General features: G+C 43.6%; 1 pseudogene; it reads right to left on the bottom strand.

The window, feature by feature from the left end:
* Positions 1-8,962: 8,962 nt before the first annotated feature.
* Positions 8,963-10,010, bottom strand: LOC140916428 (large ribosomal subunit protein eL20 pseudogene; annotated as a pseudogene).
* Between the last annotated feature and the right edge of the window lie 4,365 nt (positions 10,011-14,375).

Below are 14,375 nucleotides of genomic sequence, written 5' to 3'. Positions count from 1 at the left end.
CTACAATCCCCTGTGAACTAGGCTAGGGAGTGCGTGGTTCTTATGGGGCTGCTGTTATTCATTTCCAAACGTAAGTCATCTCTGAAAAAACAGAGATTTACAAAATGAAATAAAGGAAAAATGGCTGTCAAATAGATCACCACATTATCCAGTTAATTTTTCCAATGCTGTTTGGTTAATATTTTGCTGACATATCCAGCTCTTGTAAAGCTGTTACAGAAACTACCCCACAGAGCAAAAACTTCCCCACCCTGAGGATATGATTCACCTCCAACTTCACAGTGCCGTTCTAGATTTAATACAACAAATAAACAAATGAGCAGTATTTTGTTCTTGAGGGCAGGTATTATTTTCCTTTTTAATAGTGGAAACCATACATCCAACTGAGACAGAGTGCATTACATTTTTGAGGTCTCAACTGCCTACTAACCTATTTACAGCCAGTACTGCAGGCTGCAGGAATATTTTATAGGCTTTAAGAAAATAGTTTCTGGGGTGGGTCATTTTCTGGAATGGGTCAATTTAAGAAGATTATTATTTTTTACAATCCCTTAAAATCCTTGATTTCTTTCAGATTCTGGTTGTTTTTGCATCAGCCAACCAAAGAGGCATAACTGTGTTTTACAATACTAATGATAGGCTTTAAAGAACAAACATAACAGCTCTTTAACAAATCTCTTATTATTGGGTTACAATAGTGCACATCAAATATGTATCCTCCTTAGTTTACTTTAAAACTTTTATAAGCAGAGGCTCTGGCATGCTGTTCTAAACTAATTAACTTTTATAAATATAGAACTGTTTTAAATACTTAATATTTTATACGGAAGACATAAAAACCCTGATTGACTATAACATTGTATATCAATCAACGAGCCCTGCCGACACAAACAGGGCAAAATATCTCTGATAGTTTATGAACAGAAGCTGAATTATAGCTACTGCTGTAGGACTAGCTTAGAGGACAAGTGTTACCATTTGTCATAATGAACTGAATCTTTATAAGCAAGTTGAACTCAACCATTTCTAGAGCAGAGTTCACATTCCCAGATGCTGTCAAGCAGTGAAGTAGCTCCCTGAGATGTACAGTTGATTTGAGTATCTGGGAGTGTTGCCACAAGCTGGTCCTGTAGGAATATATAGTTTCCAGAGAGAGTGAGAGCACGAGAAAGATGTTGGGGGGTGGGGGTGGTGCAGTGTAGGGATACAAGGGGCAGAGGAAAAGGGCAGGGCATGGGCATGAGCTATTGGATAGCAAAATATTGAGGCACTAAGTGCTTGAGAGAGAATTAAAAGGTGTTTTTAACAGCGTTCATGTGTTATGTTAAATGACTCATGATAACAGGGAGTGAAGTGAGAACTGACATCTTAGCTAATCAACTGCTGGCTCCCCTCCCCCCTTTTAAAACCAACAAACAAGTGTATAGTGGCTGGAATTTTTGAACAGCCTAAGGGAGTTAGGCATCCAACAGCTCTGCAAACCCCAGCCATAGTCTACAAACTCTAATCTGAGACTCTGGGTCATAGGTGCTGGACCTAGGGGTGCTGGGGGTGCAACTGCACCCCCTGGCTTGAAGTGGTTTCCATCATTTACAGGATTTCTGGTTTTGTCTAATGGCTTTCAGCACCCCCACTATACAAATTGTTTCAGCACTTCTGGACTGGTACGGTCCTCTCTCCCTATAGCTGCAGGGTTTGAGACAATTTCTAATGGTTTAAAGCTCTGTGCTTTGCCTTGGGCCTCCCTTTTATCGAGAATAAGCACTTTTCCAGGGTTCTTGGGCATAGCCATTATTCTCCTACCTAGAGGGTCCCACTCAAAGGAAGCAGAAAGTTGAAATTCTCATCACCAGGATAGTGGGTTGCAGATGTCAGCCTATAAAAAAGAATTTGCTAAGCCATGGGGAGTCATCTAACCAATTCTCCAACTGCTGCCTCAGTTGTTGTGAATTCTCAAGCTCCATTGACTTCAGTGATCATTGATTTCAATGGAGCTGAGACAATTTACGCTAGGTGAGGACCTGCCCCTAACTTGCACAATTCATTGTCTAAAATAAAAATCTGTAATAATACCTTGCCCTTATACAGCCTTGTCTCTAAAGATCTTGCTGTGCTTTGCAGATCATAATGAATGAAGCCTCGTGAGAGAGAGCAGTAGCATTATCCCATTCAGGGTGATCCAATCTCTTTGGTGACGTGGGCCCCATGTGTAGTTGTGCAGCACCTCCAAGGAGCAACATACAGAAACCAAATGTCATCCTGACCTCAGCCGTACGATGCATGCAGAGTCACGCTTTGTGAAGGACACCATTTTGCTTTTAAAATGCCAGCTTGTACAGAGTGTGTGAGGCCACGCCACACGGAAGATGCCATTTTGTAGAGCAAAATGCCCTGGGGCCAGATGCATTTGGGAGCCAGACAAAATCATCCCGAAGGGCTGGAGCCACTCTGTGGGCCGCCAAGTGGAACCCCCAACTTGCACAAGGTCACTCAGCAGGTCTGTGGCAGAGCTTGGATCAGAATTGTGGTGATCTGGATCCCCAACTTGTGTGTTAGCCTCAAACGCATCCATTCTTCCCTCAAACCCTGTAAGTTTAGTGCAAAGGCTCAGGTCCCTAAGCTGTCTCACTTTACATTTTAAGAGTGATCTTTAAACCATTTCTTAGTTTGTAAGCTGGAAAAATCCTGCTAAAATTCAGAAATATATAAATAGTAAACATTGTGGTGATAGGAGTTATATGTGCCTCTTTTATCCCCATATTGTAAATCAGGATATTTAAATCAATCCATATTTTGGGCTAGAGCCTCAGCTAGCATAAATGGGCATAATGTGCATTGACTTCAATGAAGCTACAGTGATTTACAGCAGCTGAATGAGGATCAGAACCTTTACTTCTTGAACGGAAAGTATTGTCTCTTACTCTGCTAGACCAGCTGCAAGCTACAACAGGGTTCACAGGTGAATTGGACACTGTCAGCATTAACAAGCTGCATGCTGGAATATCACACAGGATGGGGGGTAGCAAATTGTGGTGCATCTTATAATTAACGCATTAGCACAGGAAGTGTTTTGCCCTTTTAAAACAGAGATGGGGATGTTACTGAATATATTTCCTCCCTTTCCCTGCATATCACATGAATGATAACATCGCTTAGCACTTTTATACGGCATCTTTCATCCAAAGATCTTACAGCACTACCCAAAGGTGGGCAGCGAATAGTTCCATTTTATGGATGAGGTAACTGAGGGAGATTAAGTGACATGCCCCAGGGCACACAGTGAGTGAATGGAAGAGCAGGGAATAGGATCAGCTTCCAGGGGAGTACTCTGCTGTGCAGAGACCAACTGTAGACCACCTTGCTTTCTCTTGGATGGTATACACCTGTCAGAGCCAAGATCATGTAATATGTCTGCACAGCAAATGGAAGGTGTGATGTTAGCGCAGGTATCTGTGCCCTTGCTGCCTTTCATCTCACTAGCACAGGTAACAGTGGTAGCGAAGACATGCTGGCTTGGACGTCAGTGCACACTAGCAACCTGAGTACGCCTCCAGGGTTCCTGGCGAGCATGTACTGGGGGTGGCTAGCCCACGCAGAGTCCTGGGACACAGCATCTTCACCGCTATTGTTACCTGTGCCGGCTAGATTAAAGCTAGCATGGGTCTGCCTACCTGCACTACAATCAGACCTTCGTTTGCTGTAGAGACGCACCCTACCCTAAGCACTCACTGGGCTGCTGTGAGACCTGCATGGAGCATGGTGTGTGCTTTGACAGGTGGCAGAGCCACCCCTCTGAGCTGTTGGCAGGAGCGTTTTGGTACTGTGCTGAAAGAACAAATCGACTAGATCTGGTGCGGGTGGAGGTGTTTGCAAGACTTGCTTAGAATTGGCGTGGTCCTTGGAGAAGTTGGAATGTTAGGAGCACTTTTGTGTGTGGACATGAAGTGTTTTACAAGGATTACAGACACCTGAGTCCATGCCAACAATCCCTCTTGCAGAGGGACCTATAACATCCCCTTGTTAAAAACCATTTAACACATGACACTTCTACCATTTCCAGTTGACCGGCCGCCCCTGATATTGTAACCTCTGAAGGATCCACTTAGATAATCCGATACACAGGGCTGGCTGTACCTTTTTACTGGGATTGCAAGTGAAAAACCTGTTTGACTTGAGAGATGACACAAATTGCTGCTTAATTGCAACACATTGGAAAAATGGCAGGAAAAGCTCTGAAATGATTATGATTTCTGGGCTTTGAAACCAAAAGAAGGGACTCACCGAAGCAATTTCAGTTCATTACACGTTTTCTAAACCTGCCTCGCCTAAGTGGGTTTAATTTTTTTCACCTGCCACTTATCCGCTTTAAGAAACTTAATTGCAGCATTTGTGCATAATTACCAGGTGATGGAATGTTGAGGGAATTTTTTCTTTGCAGATACCTTAAAAAAAAAGTTTTAGGGAAAGGAAAGTCTGTTTTCGAGCAAGGATCATTCCACTCTGCCTCCAATACACACCTACACACACACATAGGTCTCTTCCCCCTCCCACCTTTATTGTAATACCTATTATAAAAAAAATCCTCCAGGGGAAGCAAAGATTTTTTTCAAAGAAATGTTTCCGTGGGCTGTAGGGACGGCAGTTCAAACCATTGAAAGAAGGACACAGCTGTGCACATCTAAGAAATTCACAACTGGGTAAATAGGAGGAACATTCCTACATCTGCCCTTATAAATTATCTTTCACCTTTCATATTCTTTGGCTTTCTGTTGTCTTGAATCACTTTACTCAGAGGGGAGAGCTGTATTTGCATTTTTCTCCTTCTGTTCACAGTAAGTAGGTCAATGCTACCTAGAGAAGCACAAAAATGCAGTGTCGATTCTTTAGTGTCTTGTGGTGGTGGTGGTTTTCTTATCCTTCAAAGCCAAAGATCCTTCAGCAGAAGAACAAGGGAGTCCTAATGGCTGGTGCATAAGCCAATATACAGTGAAAGATAAGGGAAAACACAAGCTATGCTTCTAAAAGAAAAGTTGTTATAAGTGTTATTTGCCTGAATGTAGCAGGGAGGCTATTTTAAAACACCATAACAGAGGCTCAGACTAAATGTGTACCCCAGACCAAAAAAATGTCACCCTGGCTAAACACCAGAGTAATGGAGATCCTAGAGACAAAAGGGTCTCCTTTAAAATGTGGATGTCAAAACCTAGTGAGAATACTAGGAAGGAGCAGAAATTCTGGCAGGTTAAGTGTAAAAGTATAATAAAGCTGGCCAAGAAAGAACTGAGAAGCAACTTGCTAAAGACACAAAAATCAACAATTTGTTTTAGTACATCAGAAGCAGGAAACTTGCCAGACAGGCAGGAGTGCCACTAGACTACAAAGGGATTAAAGGAGCACTCAACAAAGATACCCACATGAGAGCTAGTCTTTTTGGATGACAGATCTGAAGTGCCAGCCCACACTGATGTGTAAATAGCAGAGGTTTTAGTACAAATTGATAAATTAAACAGTAATAAGTCACCAGGACCAAATGGTATTCACCCAAGAGTTCTGGATGAACTCAAATATGAAATTGCAGAGCTACTAACTGTGGTATGTAACCTATCGCTGAAGCAAGCAAGCTGTACCAGATGCCTGGAAGGTAGCTAATATAACACCAGTGTTTAAAAAGACCTCCAGAGGCAATCCTGGCAATTACAGGCTGTAAACTTAACTTCAGTATCTAAGCAAAGTGGTTAAACCTATAGTAAAGAACAGAATTATCAGATGAACATACATGAACATGATATGTTGGGGAAGAGTCAACATGGCTTTTGTAAAGGAAAATCATGCCTCATCAATCTATTAGAATTCTTTAAGGGTATCAGCAACCATGCAGATAATGGTGATGCATGTAATGTAGTGTTCTTGGATTTTTAGAAAGCCTATGGACAAAGTCTCTCACCACATGCTCTTAAGGAAACTAAGTAGTTATTGCATAACGGGGAAGGTCCTTGTATGGATCAATAACTGGTTAAAAGTGCCATCAGATTTTTCATGACCACAGATTACACATCTATGAATAGTTTTTCATGACCAGGGTTTTGGAACAAATGAACACTGACCCCAAAGAATCTACACCTTAACTATATGCTGAGAACAGGGCATAAAAGAGGACTTTGGAAATAATTTGGTAAATATCCAGACAGTGCAGATATGTCTAATCAAGTTGATAGCTACTTCAATGTCGAGCTGATGGGTTAAGTTAATCCATGGTGTTACTCAAGTGAAGCCTCAGGGGTTATTCTAGGGATCAATTTTGTTCTTCATATGTTTAATTAAAGAAACTCTCAGTAATCTAGGATACCTCAAAGTAGAAAATTAGACCTCCCAGCATGGTGTAAAGTTCCACCCCTCCCATCCCCCCAGCACTGCACTTTAAATAAGAAACACAATGTTTCATCACAGCTAGTTGAAATATGTTTTTTATTTTCCCCAGAAAATGACCGTTTTTTGCATTTTTTTTCCACAACAACAACTAGCACCCACGCACTAAGCCCAACAACTGAAATTAGAGCAATGTATTGAAGCTCACAGGAGACTGCCTGTGGCAAATCATAGTCTAGAGAATAGGAGGGACCGAGGTGCACCAGTGCCAGAGGCCCCTGCAGTGTCAGGGAAATGATTAAGTGAGATAAACCCAGATAATCCTGCCAAGTGACCCGCATCCCCATGCTGCAGAGGAAGGTGGAACACACACACACACACACACAGGTTGCTGCCAACCTGATCTATGGCAAAACGCTGACAAAATTAGAGATTTTTCAAGAAAACTTTCATGTTATGAAAAACCTGTTTTGGGGAGGAAGAAAAATTCTGCCCAAAAGTTTATGATCAGCTCTTAGTTTTGTAGATATAAATACCTTAAATTTGGCAAATAATGGATAACGATCAACAATGTTTGGTTTCTTAAAGTAGCAGCTGGGACAAAACACTCCTAGAGGTGTAATTCAATATTTGCTAACAAATGAAACTCTCTCTAGCTGTCAACATCTTACAGATATGACTGGGAAGTAAAAATGGGAATACTCTGAGCTTACTTTAGTCTAGATAGGCTAAAACAAAGGGAAGCGTGGTCATTACTGCAACTAGAATAACAATATATGTCAAAATGCTCACATTCAGTTGTGAGATAAGATATTTATTCTTACAAAGCAAACATTTATTTTTCTCACTTCTAATATTTTTCTAACAACTTCCCAAACAGAAAGCGCACAAAGGCCACATTTTCTATTGTACTCTGTAAAATGAAGCCCTCAGTTTTGGATGGGAAACTTTTTTTTGTATGTGCAGGCTCTTCTGTGCAAAAAACAAGTCAGATACTTTATACATTTGCTACCCTGTTTACACACACACATTCTATTTTTTTTTACACCCTACTTGTGAAACATTGTCTTTGCAACGTTTGGCACATGCAGTTTTACAGGGTGGGTTTTAAACAGTGCTAGAGTTTTGCATTGAAAGTTTCAGAGGCCAGATTGAATCCTCTTTGAACACTTAATCCAATGTATCCTTGGGCAGTGAGAGAGAGAGAGAGATGGAAGAAATGGTTTTAGACACATGGTGGATGTGCCTTGTGATAAATTCTAGCTATCTGTTGTCTCAGTGTATAGCTAGAGCAGTCCAGACAAGTTTCTTTTTCATTTTTGATCTCTACAGGATTAGCCTAATTAGAATTCAACATGACTCAGTGTTTACCACTGCCAGGTAACCAAACAAGATCATGGTCTGAAATGATCATTGATGGTGGGAATGCTGGTTGTTATATGCTTGGTTTGTCCTCTAAGGTGAGGAATGCCCAGAAAAATTTGGAGCAACTATGCTATTGGAGATGCCTAGAAATATATCTAGTTACAGGCCAAATCCTGCTCTCTACATACATACACTGGGGTGGTCAGTGGGGGTAACAAGTATGAGGAGAGAGTTTTGCCCAGTATTTCTGTGATATACGGTGAGGTCCAAAGTCTGCTCTCAATTACTCTGAGGTGAATGGAGATGCACTCGTGTTTCTGAGAGCAGAGTTTGACCCTATATCTATGCAGCATTCTTAACAGCATTATTTGTGATCTAGTGGGATTGTATTTGACTGTGCACAGGGCTTTCTTGAGCTAACTGCTGAATTACCTTGTTCAGTATCACAAGACATCATGAAATGTCACACACCATAATCACTCTGCTCACTGCAATTAGCCGATGGCTTTTATATCACACTATTTTCTGCCATGTCATGAGCTCAGTATTGTGATGGTGGTGTTATGCCCTTTCCTGTAAAAGACAGAAGCGTGAGAGTGAGTGAGAGTGTGTGTGTGTGTGTTGGTGGACTAAGACATTTAGGTCGAAAGTGGACAACTGATAGATACGGTAGGCAACTAATGTACAATGACTGAATCTTGAGAAGCACACTCAGTATGGCTGTAGACTTTATTGACATGAACCAGTTTTCACTGAAGCCAATAGTAGAAGGCCTGGGCTGCCTTAACTTTCCGTGATCAGTCAATCCATCGCTTCCTGCTTGTTAGTCCCAGGCCGGTCGCAATGGACTGTGCTTTGCCCAATTATTGTAGATCATTGATATTTCTCCAGTTATTTTTCTCAACCTGTGAGGCTCGGTCTTGTATTTGTTTTCCTTTCATGCCATCTTCCCTCACTCCATTCTCTTCCCAGCACTTTCCTAGTACAGTCTATCTTGCTGTTTAATGCTACCACCTCCTTTCTAGCCAGTTGCTGAGAGAGGCCATTAGCTACAAATACATCATCCTTCAGCTTCGAACTTGAAGTCCACTTGCTAAGCATTTGATACAGTTTTAATAAATGAGGAGAGAGGGCAAAAACACAGTGGAGGAATGAAAATGGTCTCCTGGGAGCAGAGGGTTTTTTTTCCAATAAGAATTTTATTGTAACACAGAGTAAACAGAAGGTTCTTGCATTTAGAAGAATGTATTTGATCGCTTGGTGGTGAAATGTGGTTTGTGCTGACGACGCAGAACTCTGTGTGGCAGAGGAAACTTGATTGTCGAATCATGGAATTGCTTGACTGCAGATCTATGGCACTTTTTAGCAGCAATCTCCTCAACCTTCATGATCTGAATAGAGTAAGCATGGGCACGATGGCAGGCACCCATATCACGGTAGCACTGTGTAACAGCACCAGCAGTTGTCAAGTCCCTGTATTCCCTGTACACGTTGCGGGGTCCACTACGAGAATCATAGCGTAGCCAGATACCAAAGTTTTTCACCCGGAAAGGGGACTTTTCAAATACCTGTCTACAGTACACAATTTCTCCAGAAGACTTCTTCAGCTGAGACACAAAGTACCAGAAACGGGACTTGGCAACAACATGATAAGGAGCAAAGATAGGCATCCGATAGAGGGGTGGTGTTGGACATTTAGGAGTAGGAAGGCATTGCCCAACAACTTTGTACTCCCTCAGTCAGAAGTTATGACTGCATTCTAATTCTGGTAGTTAATGATTGTTCCTACCCATATCAGTCCCATCTGTCAACTGACTCTTTGAAAAGTGCTACCTATGTTCTAGTAAAAATGTATAAAGCTGCAGGGATTAAATAGCACAGACAATAAATTCAGGTCCTGACACAATTACCTCATTTAAGGCCCCTATGCAAATATTGACTGTTTCTCACTAACTTTTAAAGTACATTGGTGACAAGGGAAGCTTATTCTTTTCACTTTATGGTGTGAAATCCCAACTCCATTCAAGTTGATGGGAATTTTGCTGTTGACTTCAGAGGGGCCAGGATTTCACCTACATTTTCAAAGTTTTTTTCAGACATCTGCTACCATAGAAGCAGATTGTTGCTGGCTCTTCCATGAGTTTGCTGGGTGTAGAGGATCCAGGGGGCCTGGCCTACCTGGTATGTTGGCCACATATGAGTCCGCTATAATTTCTGTCCCTGCACTCCAGAAAGTTCTGAGACTGCTCCCTCTCTACCCCCTCTAGATAGCAGAGCATCCCAAACCGGGAGTGGAGAAGGCAAAGCCATGGGCAAAATTCACATCAGATGCTGGTGCATGTACTAGGCACATCATCTGAATGGTAACATTTCAAAGGAAGTCTGCTGGCGCACTCCATTGCAGCACTGAAATTGAAGTGCAATCCAGTAATGAAGGTGATAGGATAATCCTAGACCTGTAGGGCTGGAAGGGAGCCTGGAGAGGTCATCTCTATCTAAAGGAGCTGACCTTCAGTGCCGGGGGCTCTGCTTCAGATGCCAGTTTGGGACCTTGCATAAAGGTCTGTCTCATCTTTGTGCTGTATTATCCTTAGTCACAGGGCTACATTATGCCTCTCCTACTGTTCCCTTTTCCATGTAATGGCCACTTAGCCATGAAGTACCCACCTGCAGTATTAGTCAGAGACACATGAACATGGGCTGATTGTCTGGGTATCAGCCAGGAGTGGTGGAAGTACCTTAAAAGCTGGGGGGGGGGGCACAGTGCCCGAACCGCCGCCCCTTCCCCCCAAGCCGCCACCCCTTCCCCCAAGGCCCTGCACTCATGCTGCCTCTTCACCCTCCCTAACCCCCCGGCCCGCTTTCTCCTCTCCTCTCCACTCCCTTCCCCGCCACGCACCCTTATGGCCAGTAAACAGTGGGAGGGTATAGCCCTCCTACTTTTAAAAGTTGGGGAGCCATGGCCCCCTGGCCACGCCTGTTCCGGAGCCCCTGGTACCAGCACTTCCAGGTGGGTGTATTTTTGTGTGTTACATTTCCAAAAGGAGGGGCACTAAGACAGGGCAGTTGCTTCTGTCTTGGAGCCCTCATGTTGATACCTGGTATTCCACATTCCTATTTCCAGCCCCTCAGTCTGGCTTTTGTACATCCATGTGCAGAACTGGATTCCCTAACTCATGCATGAAACTTAAATTGCGCTTCTCATGGTGAAATCATCCCGGCCCTTCCATTCCACAGCAGTACTTGGAGGGCATGATGCTACAGCTTGAAAAGTAACCCCACAGTCATTTACAACATCACCCCACGGAGTACACAGTACTTTGCATGTCTTCAAAAGATGGTGGTAACTCAGCACGAGGAGCTGCCTACGGGTAGGGTGGCTAGTGGCTAATTTAGGGTTGTGACAACGGGTAAAGAATTATTCTGATTCTTCATCTCTTATTACTTTAGCAATGGAACATTCCACTTAGACACTGAGACTATCTGGGAGTTCATATGTTTCTTCCCTGTAGCATAAGTTTGGCTGCCAAATAAAAGTTGGTACCAATTCAAAGATTAAGTCTTCAATAGATCACAATTTAATATTGTTATGTGTACAATAAGACTGACTATTGGAGCATTATATTCATATTTCTCCCTAGCTTTTGTGTGTGTGTGTTCAAAGAACACAATGAGATGAGAGGTTTTCCCTACAGTGCCATAAAGCTGCTTGGTTAAACTGAGACCTTTGGATACATTTTTTTTAATTCTTTGGTTTGCAAGTGACTGGCTCTCAGGAAAGCAAGGAACTGATAGTGCATATTAGACCTAGACACAGTGTGGAGGCCAGGTACAATGCAAGATTCTCCCAAACAGCTCTGCTAAATAATGCCACCTCAGTTGTGCCCTGCATGTTCCTTGGACTTTCGCACACTGTGACTTGAGGAATATGTCTATACAATTTATAAATTCTCTGTGAGATTATGAACTCTCTCTATGTATCTGTACCAAACTGGAAACTCAATTTTGTACGTGCAGCCCTATGCCTTCACTGTTCTTTTATCTCCATGTTGGATGTAAATGCCAGGTGTCAGTGATACAGGTCTGACAGTAGGGGGTCATTGATCTCTGGATGGTCCTCTGTTCAAATACAAACATCCTAGAAAATGGACAGGCTCCCAGTAAGGAGAGCTGGTTCGTCAGGTAGAGACTGACGGGCAACGAAGTCACCTGGTCTGTGATCAGCTGAGGATGCTGATCCAGGAGAACTGGACAGAAGAACAGGAAAGTTGTAAAAGGAGCTGCTCTGCTTCGGGTCTTCGGACATTTTCACCAAGTCAGAGGGCAGCTGCTGCAGAAGCCTGATGAAGCAGAGAGTACCCTACCTGCTGAACTCAGATAGGGGCATTGTTCAGGAGGTTTGTTTTCTTAATGATCTGTATTCTCTGTGCTTTATCTCCTAAGTAAAGAGCAATGGTGTTTTAGAATCCTGTGCAAAGGCACTAAGGTAAGTGTGTGTATGTTTTTGTTACACCTACCATGTGCCATTAAAGGGTTAACCTGTGGATCCACGTGGCTGGAGTTCTGGGACAGGATGGGTTTAAACTATGGGGGAAGCTGAGGGGTCAGCACTAGACTGCAGGGTCTACGCTCCCAGGAGGTGGATGCTAGATAGAGAATCTGTATCCTAACAGCATGCTTAGGTACCCCATGAGAAGGTCAGTCCCTGGACTCTGTTCAGACTCCGGAGGCTTAAACCACTTAGGATCCAGTGGTTGGTTCCCTCACAGCAGCCTGGTGAGTGCCCAAGAGGGGGCATATACATCTCCCAATTAACCTCAGCACTGACCTGCAATAGACATGTTGTTCTAGTTGGCCCCCTTCATGCCCCAACCTCTTCCCTGAATATAAGCTACTTAATTATTATTTGTATCACTTTAGCGCCTAGAGGCCACAACTGAGATTGCGACTGTGTTGTGCTAGGTGCTGTACAAACACCTACTATAGTAAAGGCAGTCCTAGCTCCAGTCTACACAGACAATACAAACACAGGGTAGGAGGGAAAACAGAGGCACAGAAAGGGGAAGGGACTTGCCCAAGGTCCCAGCTCCGCCACTGCTGCTTGACTAAAATGTCCTGAGGCTGAGTCCAGTGGCCTGTCCACTGGACCACGCTGCCTTTCAGATGTGCTGTGGCTTTGGATTATGGACATACAGAGACTAGGCTGCTCAAGGCTAACCACCAGTTCTAAGTCAGACCTGAAGAGGCTCATGCCCTAACCCAGAGGATCTTGCAAGGTTAGGATTTTAAGCTTGGAATGAGGACCAGTAAGGTTTGTGCTGTACCATCTCTCCCTCTTCTCAGAATTATTTTCCCCAGCAGTGGGTTCGCATGGTGCCGCTTTCCTGCTCTCGTTACTGAACTCTGGCGTCAGAATTTTAATTCTTCCCCTCTCCTGTGAAAGACGAAGAGAAGCCACTCAGTGTGCTGCTGACCTTTTCACTTGTATTCCAGTGCGATTTGCCAGCTGAATCCTTTCTCCCCACTTGCAACCTCAATAACCTGAGCAAAAAGGTGGATGGCAAAATGAAATACCCAAGGCTGAAAAAGCTGAATTATATGGGCCAAAGGGGCTCCCTGCAGAACTCAGAAGTCACCAGTGGGATCACACCAGAGCTGGTGCTGTTCCAGGTGCTGAGGTGCTACCATTGAATTCCCTGTGGGCAGAAAGAGAGGAATTTGGTGCTACGTTCATCACTTTATTCAAAAGCTCCTAGGTTGGGCTGAAGGAATGAAATTATGATGGGTCATTCCTGCATCGGCCAAGAATAAGAAACAGTATCTGTGTGTGATATTCTGGTTACAGTTTGGGTAATTATATAGGGTCTTTCTTCTGTGTGTCTCCAAGCATCTTGCCTGAATTCCTGTCCCGAAAGGGCTTCCTGACTAGGCGGGTATGCTGGTGATTGCTCTAAAGCCGTGGTTTTCAAACTTTCTGAGTTACAATTTTTGGTTGTCTCTCTCCCTCTCCCCTCCCCATTCTCACCTCTCTACTGAGAGAAAAGGAGGACTTGTGGCACCTTAGAGACTAAACAATTTATTTGAGCATAAGCTTTCGTGAGCTACAGCTCACTTCATCGGATGCATACTGTGGAAAGTACAGAAGATCTTATTATACACACAAATCATGAAAAAATGGGTGTTTACCACTACAAAAGGTTTTCTCTTCCCCCCACCCCACTCTCCTGCTGGTAATAGCTTATCTAAAGTGATCACTCTCCTTACAATATGTATGATAATCAAGGTGGGCCATCTCCAGCACAAATCCAGGGTTTAACAAGAACATCTGAGGTGAGTCAGGGGGCATAGGCGGCGCTCCCTCCCCGAGCCCTGCCATATGGGCTGGCCCAAGCTCCATTAGGGGAGCGTGGCCCACGGTTTGCAAACCTCTGCTCTAAAGTGTATGGCTGTGCTCCATTTCCCTCGCTATGGCCCCTGAACTATGGGCTGGGAGGGAGGTTGGAGTTAAGACCCACTACAGCAGCTCTGTGCTACTGAAGGGTTCCTCTACACCAGAAGTTCTCACCCTTTTTCTTTCTGAGTGCCCCCCGCCAACATGCTATAAAAACTCCAGGGCCCACCTGTGCCCCAACAACTGGTTTTCT

This window comes from Lepidochelys kempii, chromosome 8, assembly GCF_965140285.1.
Source record: "Lepidochelys kempii isolate rLepKem1 chromosome 8, rLepKem1.hap1, whole genome shotgun sequence".
Classification (NCBI taxonomy): domain Eukaryota; kingdom Metazoa; phylum Chordata; order Testudines; family Cheloniidae; genus Lepidochelys; species Lepidochelys kempii.
This window is presented reverse-complemented; position numbering and strand designations above follow the sequence as displayed.